The sequence below is a fragment of the Chiroxiphia lanceolata genome, chromosome 2, assembly GCF_009829145.1.
Source record: "Chiroxiphia lanceolata isolate bChiLan1 chromosome 2, bChiLan1.pri, whole genome shotgun sequence".
NCBI classification, from domain to species: Eukaryota; Metazoa; Chordata; class Aves; order Passeriformes; family Pipridae; genus Chiroxiphia; species Chiroxiphia lanceolata.
In genome coordinates this window covers 17330875-17344514 of record NC_045638.1, presented here as the reverse complement: position 1 = coordinate 17344514, position 13640 = coordinate 17330875, and positions in this window count along the sequence as shown.

Genomic DNA, 13640 nt, shown 5'->3' with positions numbered 1-13640 from the left:
AGTGTCCACATGTGTCACAGCCTCGCTGTTACTTAATTTACTCAGTATTATTTAGTGATGCACTTGGCACTGCTGGTTGGACTTAATGATCTTAGAGGTCTTTCCAACCTTAATGATTCTGTTATTCTGTCATTCCTTTTGACTTTCTTTTTGAGGCTGATAGGCACAAATTTAGGGGGAGTTCCATGCAATCATTTCATCAGAATCTAAGATACCTACAACTTTGTTTAATATTTAGCAAATTAGATCAAGGGTTTTTTTCAAACAACATGTCAGTTTTCATTAACATTCTTCATTTTATTCAGATCCTTGCCCCTCTGTTTAATATCTTTAAGACAATTAGGTGGTTCTGTGAAAAAAAAATCCATTGAAAAAGGTTCCTTGCAAAAAATATTCTGATGTATTTCACAAACTTGCATTCTTCTTCTAGTGCCACTGGAAGAGCAAAACTGAGGTTGGAATTGTTTCTATCTCACCCTGATATTAAAATAATGAAAAAAGTACAGTGCAGCAGTTGGGGTCAGGGAAGGAAGATTCAAGAAAGTTTTCTGAAATATCCCATCATGTAATTGAAATATTTGCAGATGCAATTTTGTTGTTGTTGTTTCTCACTCCTTGTCTCATTACCTTGATTTCAAAAACATGATGTACTTTACACTGCTGCAGCAGTCTGATCCCTTATCTTGAGCTCTCGCAGTGTTTGCTGGGACAGCTACAGCGCTGATTCTTTCAACTTGGAGTGTTGTCTGCAGTGTTTCATTTGATAAATTTTCAAAGTGCTCAAAATAAAACGTGTGCCCGAGATATAACCCAAGAAAACCTGTGCCCAGGATATAAGCCTGGCAGGTGACTGCAGCACTGTGCCCTCAGGTACTGCCAGGTCCTGGGAAGCTTTGCAGTCCTTGGTGGGGAGAGTCCCTGGCTGTGACCCTGCGGTGGCTCTGCACCCACTTCTCAGCTCTGCTCTCTCCATCAGCACAGGGACCATTACAATAGTGACTCAAACCACGTTGTTTAAGGAATGCTATATTTCAGTGCTTTGAAAGACAGTGTCTCTGAAATGCCTGGCTGCTGGGAGGCTGAGGAATTTTCTGGCTGAGTCCACACAGACACCTTTAGAACTGGACACGTGAAATTCCCTTTGAACTAGATATTTCTTTGGGTTCACTCTTCTCTGTCATGTCTGGCACGTGGCAGTTGTGTCATGTTCCACTGGATGCAGGTTGTATGTGGGAAAAATGATCTCTGGGCCAGAATACTGTATGTTACACCCTAGGGCAGTATTGCTGTTTACTACAGTCAGAGAGTTATTAAAAACATGTAGCTGCCATTAGCTGAATTGGTGTGAAGTGCAAAACTAATATTGAACAGGGATATATCCAGTATCTGAAGGGGGACTACAAGGAAGCCAGGGAGGGCCTCTTCAGGAGAAACTGTAGTGAGTTATGGGATTAATGGTCTCAAACTGAAAGAGTTAGGTTAGATATATGGAAGAAATTCTTTACTGTGAGGGTGGGGAGGCATTGGAGCAGATTGCCCAGAGAAGTTGTGGATGCCCCATCCCTGGAAGTGTTCAAGGTCAGGTTGGATGGGGCTCTGAGAAACCTGGTCTACTGAAAGGTGTCCCTGCCAATGGCAGGGGACTCGGAACTAGATGATCTTTAAGGTTCTTTCTAACCAAAGCCATTCTATGATTCTGTATTGAGTTGTGTCTATGCTTTCTCAGGAGAAATTAAATAGGATAAAGCATTGTTCTTAATTAGAAATTTAAATTTTCTGAGACTGCTGAATTCCCTTTGCTCCCCTTGAATGTAGTGGGAGACGAAGATGCCAAGTAAATCACAGCTTTCAGCAGTTCTTGCCTTAGTTTAGGATTATTCAGTGCAGTTTAGCTCAAAAAGTTTTTCTTCTAGGCTTGGAAAATCACCACAAAGAATCAAAAAGTAGAGAAACTTTCTAATACTGACACCAGGTAAAGAATTCTGGATTCCTCAGCTTTGTCTATGAGGGGCATTTGTGTTGCAGTGTTTTTCAGGAAATGTTTAAATATGAAAAATCAAAGGGGTGTGATTCTGCTGCATGGCCATAATAGTTGTAAGCAAGAAAACATACCAGATGGTGGAAAGGAAGAGTTGTACTTTTAAACACAAATATTTATTTATTAAAATATTTATTTAATTCAAATATTTATTTTAAAAAATCCACCAAATAACATATAAAGTAATTAATTTATTCTTTTAAAGAAACCAACAGACAAACAAACAGTAATTCAAAGCCTCTCGATTCACCTAACATGAAAACAGGAAATCTGTTATTGATACGAGTAATCCTGATTCTCCCAATTAGTTTGATTTGTGTGGAATGAATGTTATAGTTAAAACCCAGAAACATTATATTTTTATGCATGGTTTGGCAGAAATAATATACCTTCTTGCTCATTTTTCTGACAAATTACATTTTTTTTGGAGTAGAAATCCATCTGTGTGTATTCAGTTGGGAAAAAAAGTGCTGTCTTTCAGCCTTCTTTAAAGGCAAGTTCAGAGCTGCTTATCTGAGCAGTAAGCAGTCCCCTGAATGTTAACTGCATGGCTCATCGTTAGTGCTAGACACCATAATAACAGGGTAGCTTATCCTCTCCATTCTAGGAAAACACAGCAGGTAATGGGCCTGTATCATTTACCGTAAATCATTAGAGATTACTGATATTGCCCTTTCCAAGAGGAAGAAGGCAGCAGTTCAAGGATGCAAGGAAATATTTAGATGGCATTATTCAAACCTGAGAGTTTTCTGCACCTTTACTGAAATAGTTGTGCTACCCTTACTCCATTTCTTTTTTAAAAAATTTGTATGATACCATCTTTATACCTGACACTGTCTTTTAAGCCTGAAAGACATGCATGGAAGATAGCTGATTTGGGTCTTCTGTAAATTGGTATTTATTTAGGAATAGAAAAGTTTTTGTTGGGCTGTAAAATGTATTTTAGCTTGGGTAGCTACAGACAGCCCTCAGAAGTGAGTTCAGCCACCCTGCAGCTGGGGCTCAGGGGATGGTGAGCTGGACAAGCAGCACTCGCTGCAGCCCTGCCCGGCACATCGCGTGTCTTGCGCATGGGCTGTACAGCCAGACTGCTCCCCCAAAGCCAGCAGCCCTGTGCCAGATCTGTGACCACACATCTCTTCTGGGAAGACCACCTTGTCCCCAACCCCTCTCTCTTCCCAAAAGAGCTGGCAGGGTTTTCCTTCTGCCATCCTGCCTGCAGCTGTGGCTGTAAGTAACTGGGTGGGCGGAACCCTCCGATAGGTGGGAGGTGGGCACAGCCTCCTGCTGGACTCCTGGAAGATGAGGCAGGACACATTTCCAAACCAGGTGCTGTTAACTTGGGTGCAGGTTGCAGATCTCCTATAATTTACTTCTCGTTTGTAATAGCTTTTCTAGGAAGTATAATTGTACAGGCCACCTTAAAAGGCTCAGCACCTTGAAACTGGTGGAGCTGGATGTGGATTCACACTTAATAGGAGTCCTCACCCAGGTAGGGCACCAGTGCAGGTCGTGTCACAAAAGGGATGAAAGAGTTCTATTTGGAAAGGGTCTCCCCTTGGAAAGTCCATCACTGCTGGCCAGCTCAATCAATATTTATAGGTCTACCTTGCACTTCATAATAATTGATCACAACAATTGTAAAATCTTTAAAGAATAGAGACTGAATGACATTCTGCTTAATGTTAAGATTATCAATGAAGACTATCTAATTTTATATTAAAATCACATCCAAAACTAATTTTATAAGTGCCTAATTGCTTGTTTATGGAAATAGCTACTTCAAATGATTTCTGTGATTAGCTTGACTGTTTTATTATAAGTGGATATGAATTAAAGAGAATTGATTCCAAAATTCTTTTGAAATAAAGAATTGAACATATCTTAATGTAAATTAATTAGACTTAATGGCAAAATGCCTGCCTTAGCTGAATATCTCTTTGTAAGTGCTGTTCTGTGTTTTGAAGGCGAGGCAGTTCCTTAGGTCCACCCAGTATGTTGCTTTGAAGTGGATGGATCTGGGCTTTGTGTCAGCACTTCCAGCCATGGATTCAGACAGTGTATTATTGCTATTCCAATCAGCATCTCCCTGCAGCTGGATTTTAGTGGGTGGTGGGTTTGACACCAGGCTGTGCACTGTGAGGCAGAGAAGGAAGATTGTTACACCTGCCCATCGAAAAAGTCTTCTTGTCCAAAGAACTCTGAAGGGTTCAAGAATAAAAAAAAGTGACACCTTTGTCTGTGTTTTATGATTGGCCTAAAACCAAGCCAAAGCAGGTAGAAATGGGTGACCTACTGTCCCTGGAGGTCAGCAACAGAGTTGAGCATAGTCCCCAGGGATGGGGTGCCTCTCTCCTATCTGTAGCCCTGAAAAAAACAGCCACCTGGCCTCATCAAGCTGCCACCTAATCTTCACCAATCCATGGAGACAGATAGCCACATTCCATGCACATCATACCTCCTGTTTTGGACACCTACCTTTGCATGTCTCACCACCCAGACCAACTCTAGATGACCAGCGTAGGCTGAATGCCTAACTTTTAAATGGCTCGTGTCTGTCTAGACAAGTCCCACCACAATTATCTGAGTCTCTGTCCCGGGTCCCTCTCTGTCCTGCACTGTCCCCATGCTGGCCAGCAGAAGGGTGTACGTGATGCCCCATTTTTCTGTTCTTACCAACTGCTACCCGGAGCCCTGTCACCGCCATCTGATGTCACATTAGGCAGGCTCTTAAGATCGTTTAACAAGGAGAAAGGGTCTTTACTCCCCATAAGTCACCTTAATGAGGCACATAGGAGACCTCTTCTGATGGTGGTTCAAGCCTTTGCTCATTTGGCCCTCTGTTGTCTAATCCCCACTGACATGATAAGGGGAACTGGCTGTGAATACACTCGCGGTGGCCCCAGTGATCCTTCGGGATGACTTTAGACACCTTGCTCAAGCTTTTTTAGACTGTAAGTCTAACCTGTGGCCTGTCTTCCCTCTACCATGTGATTACTCATGAACCAGACTAAACTGGGAGGAAAATTCAGAATAAAAATGTCTTTTTGCCATAGGCTTATTCAGAAGAAGATAATAGCAAATCCAGAAAATTCTCAAGCCAATCTCATGCCTACAGTGCTTAGAGTTTTGCTACCTATGCCAGAGGCTGAAGATGAAGAGCAAGAGCAGTGGCCCTTGGTCTGATACACACTAATATCTGTCATGAAAGGGGTGACCTGTAGGAAAAACATAATTTACTGATGGCCAAAAGGAAATGTGGTGCTCTTTGAGAAAATTCAGTGCATTTCTCCCTGTGAGTGTAGTGCTGCATTTCAGGGAAGAGGTAAGTTGTGTTGTACCATCTGAGGAACAGAGTCTAGGTTGAAAAACATTCTGATTTTATGAACATGAAACACTGCACTCGCTCAGTGGTTAGGAGTGTCCAGGCAGAACCCATCTCATTCCAAGAAGCAGAACACTTTGAAAGACAGGTGAGCACTGAACCCCAGGAGGGCATTTCAAGTTCAGTTGTTTCTTCCTGGAGGAAAAATCATTGTACACTTCTAATTGTTCTGAATGTGCATTCAGGACCAGTTGCTGGCAATCTAGAACAAGCCAGAAATCAATTGAGGAAGGGTGGCAATCCATTACCATGACATGCACTTAAAAAATATCTTAAAAGGACCACACAGTATTTACTTTTTATAAAAACAATGACAGCAAGATAAGAAGTGGTTACATATCATATCACAGACTGGCTTTACTAGAAGTGCACTCTGAAGACAGCTGAAGACACAACCCATTTCATATCAGTTTTCAAGTGCATGTGTGCAAAAGCTTAGTTATGAAGTACAAGAGTACATAATTCATAAAGCGTGTGTAAATTTAATATCTCCTATGAATATTATTTATTGCTTTGTAAAGTAATGTATTAATGCATTCAACCATCTGTATAGAATGTAAATGTCTTGAATTGCTGTGCACAGAGGCAGTGCAGTTTATTTTATTTGAAACATGCTTTGCTTTCCTTTTCCAGAGGATGTATAATCTGATAAGAAAACCACCGAAAAATAATTTCCTTATTAAATGAAAATTTGCATGAATGTTAATATCTCAGCTCTCTTGAAATAGCATTTAGAAGGAAATTTAAAAGAAAAAAGTGAAAAAGTGAAAGCATGTGTTGTAATTTGGATTTTTTTCATGCCTTTGTATAATTTTCTAATTTTATACACTGTGCTTTTAAAAATGCTCATGGATGACTTCTACAGAAATGTGGGCTCAAACTGAAGACTCTGTCAAAAAGTGAATGTTGAATTACACAAAACTTACAGCTAATAAAACATGATGGACAAAATAAGATTACATTTGTTGCTTTTTGGTTAGAAAATAACCCACAAGATTCATAAGCATTTTAATTCACTTGCTTTTGCGTCAATTTTTAGGTATCAGAAAGGCTTATATTCCAACAACCAAATAGACAGCAGCAGAGGATGTGTCACCAAAAAAATCCCACTGAGAATCCTCACCGCAGATCCAGTTGGGCAACACTGGACTAACAACAGACATGCAGACCCTAAGGACTTGGCAAAGGTTTTTGAAAAGTGTAGTACTCTCATTTCTGCTGTCACTGGCCTGCAGCAGCAGAGAAGATGTGGATGCAATACAAGGGGGCTGCAGACGGAGCAGGGGGAGAGAGGAGGTCACAGACAGAGCAATGAAAAGCTTCAGTCAGCATTGCCTGTAAAAACAAAGGATCAGAGTAATTGAATATATCTAACAATTATTGGCTGGGAAATTCAGCTGCATAAAGTTGATTAATTAATGAAAAATACAGAGGCGCGTTATGAAGGCTCTCCTGTGATATGTTGACACCAGTGGGCTGTGTGTCTGGCTCACTGGAAATAAACTAGGAATGACTTTTGCTTCAAGATCCATACTACTTCAAGCATCTGTTACACAACAGTTTTGGCCCTCCAAGAATCAACTGCAGCTCGCAGCTTGAAGGAAACAGTGCTTTTTATTGAGTGTTATTGCACTGGAGGTCATCAATCCAATCCAAGCCTGTAACACCTTTTCCATTCTCATTACAAACACTGTGAGCTGGATGCAGGCATTAGGTGTGTAGGAGTGCTGCAGGAGGCAGAATATCTTACTAACTTCAATTTCTTCTTCTTGGCATTTTTGGTTCAGATTTACATTGCACTCATGCTTTGTTCCATGTTTGACTTATCATTTAAAGCTTAAACAGTATAGGCAACTGAGAAAGGACTGCTTATTATTCTCTTTACATGTTTGCACTATCCACCATTTAAAACTTCATTTACTTTTTCTATCCTGTTGGCTACAGTTCTGTTATATATTACTACATGAAAATGCTTCCTATATTGCATTTTTTTGCAAGTGATCAGTGTATTATGATATTAAACACCACGAAATAAGCAGAATACTGTGTTTGAGTAGGTATTTTCACACTGTATGAGTATCAAAACTCAGACTTTCCCCTGTGTATTTGCCATGTAAAGGTATGGAGTACACTAATATTCCATTAACTTTTTTTAATGTATCACTTTGCACAAATTGGAAAGTCCCTGATACTCAATGAAAAAACTGTAGAGAAAAGTGTTACAAGATATCTCACAGCACTACATGAAGTGCCCGGAGACTGCAGATTCTACATGGTCTGCAGTCTGGTTTCTTTCTGCTCAGGCAGACGTGGCTAGTAAAAATTGTACTGGCACATCAGTGATCTCATGACTTGAACACACAAAAGAGTAAAGGATAAATTAAGTATCTTTGCATAGCTTTTAAGATAGGGATACTTAAGGAAATCTGGATGCCTACTGATATTTTCAAAAATCCTTGTGTATGAGAAATTATCTGAATAGCTTTAAAATGTAAATGCAGTATTTGATATTAATGCTAGATCATATCTTCTAAAACTATACTAAAATGGTTATTGATTAACCTTAGGAACATTTTGTACTTTTGCATTTAGCATGCATTAGCAATTCTTTTCATAGAATCAATGACTGGTTTGGGTCAAAAGGGACCTTAAATATGATCTAGTTCCCATCCCCCTGCCATGGGAAGGGACACCTTCCACTAGACCAGGTTGTTCAAAGCCCCATCCAACCTGGCTTTCAACACTTCTGGGGATGGGACATCCACAACTTCTCTGGGCAACATATTCCAGTGCCTCACCACCTTCACAGTAAAGATTTTCTTCCTAAAATCTAATCTAAATCTATCCTTTTTAATCTTAAAGTCATTCTCCATTGTCCTACTGTTCTTTACATGACTTTTTAAAAGTCCCTCTCCAGCAATCTCATACTCCCCTTCAGGTACTGGAGGATGCTCTAAGGTTTCCCCAGAGCCTTCTCTTCTCCAGGCTGAACAGCCACAACTCACTGTCCTTGTAGGAGAGGTGTTCCACCACTCTGATCATCTTTGTGGCCTCCTCTGCACCTGCTCCAACAGGTCCACATCTGCTTATTTTGAGGACCCCAGAGCTGGACACAGCATTCCAGGTGGACTCTCACCAAACTGGAGTAGAGGGAGTGAATCCCCTCCCTCGACCTGTTGACTACTCATTAGTGCAGCTGAGGTGAGGTCACGATTGGCTTCCTGGGCCGTGAGCACACGTTGCCGGCTGCAATTCTTGATCTACTTAGTCATAAAATACATAGAAAAAATCACCTTCTGCTGCCTTATGTTACTTGCAGATAGCAGAAATGTTCTGGAGCAGAACTTCTGAGCTTTTCTTTGTTTCTGCTGCATGGTGCCCAATGTTGGCATTAATTACCAGTTTGCACGTATTTCCATTTGCATGGGAGATCTTGCAAACTCTCTACAGGGAAAACATATTTCTTTGCTGTTTCCTACCACAGACTTAGGAGTTTATTAAGATAGTCATTAAGAAAATCTGTCAAGTCTCTTACCTAGTAGGTTTTATTAAGTATTTTGGGTTTATTAAGTTTACTGGGTTTTATTAAGTTTTCTGCCACAGGCTTAAAGAAGATCCTTACCAGGCAATGGAGTTAATGAAGCATCTATTTCCATATTCTATTTATCTTAGGAAGTTTATCTGCGCCCTCATTCAGAGTGGATAAGGATATTTTTGCTGGAATTTACTCAAGGATCCTTCAGGCCACTTAATCAATTCAGTTTAATTATAATGATTAAGAACTGATTCTTATGCTTTCTCCACCCTTCACAATATTGTGTAACCCCAACTTCCTGCTAGTCTTGCAAGAGCAGAGAATATTGGCCTTGGATTTAGGTAGATTATTATCTTTAAAATAATTTCTAATTTATTTGTAGTAACTGTACTTGAATTTTCTAAAGGTCCAGGAGACATTCCAGGAAACTTGGAACTGCAGCATCCATGTAAGAAGGGAACAGATCTAATAAGAGATTACTATACATTCACACAAACACAAACAGATCTTAGAAAGGGCTCTAAAATTCAAATCAAGGCAGAAGTCTTACAAGCACATTCTCTTGCACTGAAAAAGTAGATAAAGCATATGATCTTGGGGGAAAGAAACAAATGTTTGCTGACAGAAAAATGTGCTCTCCCTGATGCCTTACCAGCCCAGGATAACTTTCTGCATTCTCCGAAGCCTGTCCAGTACATAGAGATTTTCCAGGAAAAAGAATGAGCACATGCAGAAGGACCAAGTGAAACATCACTACAGCTGAGTTGTAGTGTGCCAGCTGTGAAATTGAGAAATGTGAACTGAAATATTTCAGATGTGAGAGATATAGTGTTACCTACGGAAAGGAAATGTCTCCTACTCATTCAATCTAATTTCATTTAATGTAGGCCATTAACAAGCCTCTCTGAGTTCAAGACTGTAGTGGCAGATCAGTCTTAAAACGTCTCTGTGGGCTGCAATGATTATGAGCTGGACACACACACCACAGAACACAGAACACTTCTCACTTGCTTTGGGAATGGATGGTCTATCAGCTTCAAGGAGATTGTGAGAACCTGTTAGATTCTTCTTACAGAAGGATACATGGAGTTACGTATTGGTTTGGGTTGAATATAGCCTTCCACACCTTCCAAAGTGGAGAAACATGTGTCTGTCTTGAATACTGAAGAGACACATGTGAGTATGGGCCTTCTACCATATGCATCTAAATGGTCCTTGCCTACTGACGATCGCTCCTGTGTTTGTCTGACAGTGTTTGGAGGGCAGAGGTGCTGAGCCCTACATCAGCAGATCTGCTTGCTTTTGGCATTCTCAGATCCTTTTATTTTCTAAGTTGGCTGTGCAGGGTCTTGTCAGGCTACTTTCCCAGAAAAGATGAAAGCCTGGAGGGAAAGTTAGTCAGGGTGATGTGGGTTTAGAGATGTTTTAAAAAAGAGTTCTCAAAATGCAATTTTTAATTGTCATTTTATACATGTACAGGATGAGTCATTCCTGTGGTGTTTGTTAATGATGAATTCTCACCTTAAAGGGAATATTCTTAGCCACAGATATTGGTATCAGACCATCCTGAGGCATCCCAAAGCAGCTCCCATTTGTACCACTGAAGTCTTTTCTTGGTAATGATGCCACCAAGACTGAAGACTTGGAGCAGAGGTTCACACTTCATTTCAACAGTGCTTTGGTGAACATGTGTCTGTGATAGTGGTTAAAGGGCAGGGGAACAGCATTCATGCTTGATGAGACTATAAGTCTATCAGCTGCACAAGCTTGCTGCAATTCTGCATCCCTAACCTTTTCTGGTGTCTCATTCCAGTACTGTATTATGCACAAAGCTGGGATTTTCAGAACGCTTCCATGTAACTGTGGCAATTGTTTTATCTCACAGTGCATCTAGTCTGCCTACAGCTGATGGTGGCATACCTGCCTTCAGGCAACCCGAGGTAAGCACAGGTTCTAGCTAGTACTAGCATGTTCCAGAATTTTCCAAAGATCCAAGACCTAATTCTGCCAGTACCTACAGGAATGTTTAGAAACCTTTCCGTGGGAAGCTGCAAATGCAGCAGCAGTCAGGTATGGACATCATGACACCTGCCCTGGTACAAGCTCTTTGCCTAAGCGACCTGGCTGTAAACACAAGGTACCCTGGTCTTCTCAGTCTGGGGACAACAACCTGGTGCTTAACCATGGAGACAAAGTGTGCATGTGCTCCATTGCATCAGAACGCTGCAAACTTACACTCCCGGTTACCTTCCAGTAACTTGCTTGCATGACAGTTTTCATAAGCAAAACAGTAAAGAGCGGTTGAGCTGAGAGATTCAAGGGCATTTTTCAGTGAGGACATGCTTGTATTTGAGATTTATGGCACCCTGCATAAAATCATGACTTAATGCTTATGCCATAGAAATTTCAATTCCCATGATAATCCAATCTTCTTCAAACCTAGTCAAGAGATGCCTTATTACACCTCTTGAAGTAGATCACAAAGTCTGAAATTCCCATTAGATTAATTAATGTTTTGAAGGCATGCTTCTAAGACACTTTGTGAGAGCCGAAGATGAGAAATAAATTTCATCATGACACCCGCTCTGGTGCCGCCTTCCAAAATGCCCAAACCTTTCAGGGTAGCTCATCACTCATGTGCCATGAGCAAAATGTTTATTAGATGCTCTGCATCCGTCCTTCCTGTCTTTACAGAATCTTCTCTTGAATCTCTCTAGACACAAATTCTATTACTATTTTTAAATTGTCTTTCAGAACTTGTTAGTCTTCTGAATTCTTCAGTAGTTACGCAAGTCTCTCTGAAATCCTGAAAGATTATTTGAATGTCATAGTTACAAGAATTTCTTTTTAAATATAATTTTTAATCTGCACTTTAATAGTGAATTATTATTATCAGTAGGAAATTAAGGTATCATCCAGACAATAGGCAGAAAACTAGGACATGAAAAACAACAGTGAGCAATAATTCTTCGTATAACTGTATAACTGCATAACTGCAAGATAAATATTTTGGGAATTTATTGCTTGTCATCTTGATTATTTGCAATATTGGTGTCTCTGGAGCTGCTGGAAAGAAGTGAGAGAAAAATCTGTTGTGCTATGGTTTTGTCTGCCAGAGTGTGCTGGTTAATTCCTTCGTGGTAGCCAGCATGGGGCTATGTTTTGGATTTGCACTGAAAATAGTGCTGATTACACAGGGATGTTTAGAATTGTAGAATAGAGTCACAGAGTGGTTTAGGTTGGAAGGGGCCTTAAAGTTCATCTGGTTCCAACCCCATGAGTGAGGTAGGGATGCCTCCTACTAGATCAAGTTGCTCAGTGCTCCATCCAGTCCTTGAACACTTGAACACTTCTAAGAACGGGGCATCCACAACCCCCCTGGGCAACCTGTTCCAGGGCCTCACCACCCTCACAGTAAAGAATTTCTTCCGAACATCTCAATTAAACCCGTACTCTTCTAATTTAGAACCATTGTCGCTTGTCCTATCGCTATCTGCTCATTAAAAAAACTCCATACTGTATGTCATCATGCTCAGCGTATAGAGCTGAGGGAAACAGGAGGAAGGGGAAGACATTCAGAGTGATGGTGTTTGTTTTCTGAAGTCACAGTTATGCATGATGGAACCTGTCTCTCCTGGAGGTGGCTGGACAATATCTGACAACTGGAATTGGTGAATTAATTCTTTGTTTTGTTTTATTTGTGTGTGTAGATTTTACTTTGTCTCTCAAACTGTCTTTATCTCAACAATGAGTTTTCTCAATTTTACCCTTCTGGTTCTCTCCCCCATCCCACTGGAGGCAGTAAGTGAGTGGCTGCATGGAGCTGAGATGCCAGCTGGGGGTAAACCAGGACACAAATCTGCTGTCATTTAGAGTGACCTGCAACAGATGGAAAGGTAGACCCAACTTCCCACTCTCGTGATATGTTGTCAAGCACAAATATATATGACTTTTTTCCCCCTAGTGGATGTTTGTGTTTGAGAAATCAGAGGGGATGAAGCAGAGATTAATACCTCATTTCTTTTAGCTGTGCCAGCTGAACTAGAACAGACATTTTAAAAGGTTCTCTAGTGCTCTCTTGACTTCAGAGGTGCAATCTCCACCCCCAACCTCTGCCACCCATCCTCCAAAAGCTAGAAGAAGGAATAAAAATTATTATTTGCTTTTTATATTTTGTACTACATCCCTTTGGACAGCCTATCAAACATTACCTCTCTCTCTCTCCCTAGGGAAAGTTTCCCAGCTAAAAGCCATCGAATTTGCAAGATATGACATCAACTTCTGTAGCTGTGCACACCTCGTTCATGCTCCGCTCCGACTCTCTCTTGGGTCAGTTGCCCTTATGGCCCCCTTCAAAGAGAATTGTTTGTGACAGTTGTGTCTGAAAGCTTCTGTAGCTAATAAAAAAATAACCCTGGGCCTTGATGATCTATAGTTTGTGCTCTGATTCTTTGAAAGGTCCAGTGATAAGTTTTGCTACCTCACATGGTGATGAGCAGTGACTGATATTTCAGACCTAAGTCAGCCTTTCACAAAAATTTCATTACTCTGGTTCACCAGGTCAAAAAGGCTTAGAAAATGAGACACTTAGAGAGCTGTGACAAAAGGAGCGGTGAATGAGCAGGAAATTAAAAGGGCTTCTTGCCTGCAGCAGTTCCTGCTGCACTGACTCAAGAGGAGCC